Raw genomic sequence first — 2,277 nt, 5'->3', positions numbered from 1 at the left:
GTTGCATTTTGGATACTCTGTTCATAGGGTTTTCATGGTAAGAGGTATTCAGAGGTGGTTTACCATTGCCTTCCTCTGAGTTTGGACAATAAAGGATCCCTAATGCATTGATTCCACTTCAGAAATCAGAGCACATAATTCAAAACTAGTCAGTAGGCATCCTGTTCTCACAGTGGCCTACCAGATGCCCGCAAACAGGCCTGAGTGCAAGAGCACTCTCCCCACTTGTGATTCCCAGCAACTGGTATTCCGAGGTATATTACCTCCACCAGTGGAGGCAGAAGATAGCCATCATGGCTAGTAGCCATTAATGTCCTTGGGAATGTGATAGCGTCTGATTGCTCCCTTAACCCCACCCACTAGAGGGCCTCTAAGTTCCCTCCTCTGACAAGCCTCTTTCCACCTCCCTTCTTCTAACTTTCCATCTACCAGTCTAACCATAAATTTCCCCCCACTTACCTGGTTGCTGGCTCAGCCACAGTGATAACAATGAAATGTCTCTTCCTCTCACACACATAAACATGGATTTCTAGCACACTGATACACAACATCCCAATTAAACCCATTTATTTCAACAAGCTGTGCTTTGTTAAGTCCTGGTCTGGTCTGTAATTTGAAGTGCCTTTTGTATCTTCTTAGTGTGTTTATTTGCAACTGAATCAGATCAATCTCTGGACTGTCTACATTTTGCACTGGCGAGTCACCAGCATCATCACTGCCTTTTCTCTTTCTTCTGTTTCAGACACTTTGATTTAAGTTTGTGAAAATCACAAATATAAAGATGCCTTGTTCAAGTACATTTCCCAGGTCTGCTTGTGCCATGCACTCTACATAGAAGCACACCAGATGCAGGAGAAAGTGAACTCTCATCACGATCAGGGCCACTGGAACCAGCATCCAGGTGTGTGAGTCAGTGGGGATTAGGTAGGAGGCAGCATGGAGGATTGTGCATGGGACAGAGGGAGAGAGTTTTGGGGCTGGGCAGCTGGGATGAGGGAAGGGTTTTAAATTTTTCTCTGGTTAGATTAAAATCTAAACTGGAGAAGACTTACAGGCTCCCAAATAATGGTCACCTGGTCACCTTATATTTAAAATGAGCATTACAACCCCCAAGGTGCATATTTCCAAGCCAGGAAATTTCACTGGCATCATGAGATTTCAGTCAATTGGGTTTCACAGAGTACACCCACTTAAAGCATTTCTACTCAGGGCAATGTTTTCTGCCCTCCCTCGGAAATGGTTTCACTTTGGTGCTACATAGTGAATCTGATTCAGCTATGGGACAATATTATAAAGCCGATCAGAGTGAGGGCAGGAAAAAAAACATTGTCTCACTCTGAGTGAGTGTCAGGGTGGAAAGAGAGTTTAACCACTACCAAGACACCCACCTCTGGTGTTGTAAGATGGGCTAGGAAAATACTTCATCCACCACTGAAGAAACATTAAAGGAAGCCCTCCTTTCAAAGGCCACAAAGCGGGCTGCAAAGTTAGTTGGGGGCATTTTGTCTCATTCCAACAATAAACCTCCTGTTTTTGCCACCTGGCCAGGGCTGCAAATACAGGAAGGGGGAAGGCAGAAATTATCAAGAACCCATTATCAAGATCCGAAATAGTACAGGCCTACAGTAGGGGGACAGATGCAACACAGTACCTGTATCTGTAATAGACAAAGGTCACCAAGAACAATTTGCAGGTGCTGCACATCATATCACAGAACAAAACAAGAGGGAGAAAAACCACACTCACTGAAATTCATTCTTCTGGTCACCGGTTGGGAAAAGGCTGTAGCTCCATGGCAGAGCACATGGGCATGCAGAAGGTCCCAAGCTCAGTCCCTGGCATGTCCTGGAAGGAGCTGGGAAAGGCTGCTACCTGAAAGCCTGGAAAACTCCTACTGGTCAGTGTAGGCCAGAGAAACTCAAGCCCGGGCCCCAAATGCAGTCCTCCAGGCCTTTCTCTCTCTGGCTTTTGGGACTCTCCCCAAGCTGCAACCCTCACTGACCCTGCTTTTGCACCCTCCTCGGGTGTTTAGGCCTGGCTACAATGTGTCCTGGAAATCTGATAATCCAAGAGGTTGTCTGTAGCTTGCAAAGTTGTGCAGGGGGAAGGGAGAATTCTACCTTGTGGTTTTTCTCATTACAGTGTTGCAAGAACACTTGCACTTGGCTGACTTTCTCTTCTCCTAAAGATGCAGGATCAGTCTCAGGCCATGAACCTGGCAACTCTAATAGAGAGATGTGTGTCTGTGCATGTGCGTAGAAACTAGCATACTATACA

This window comes from Rhineura floridana, chromosome 9 (assembly GCF_030035675.1).
Source record: "Rhineura floridana isolate rRhiFlo1 chromosome 9, rRhiFlo1.hap2, whole genome shotgun sequence".
NCBI classification, from domain to species: domain Eukaryota; kingdom Metazoa; phylum Chordata; class Lepidosauria; order Squamata; family Rhineuridae; genus Rhineura; species Rhineura floridana.
This window is presented reverse-complemented; position numbering follows the sequence as displayed.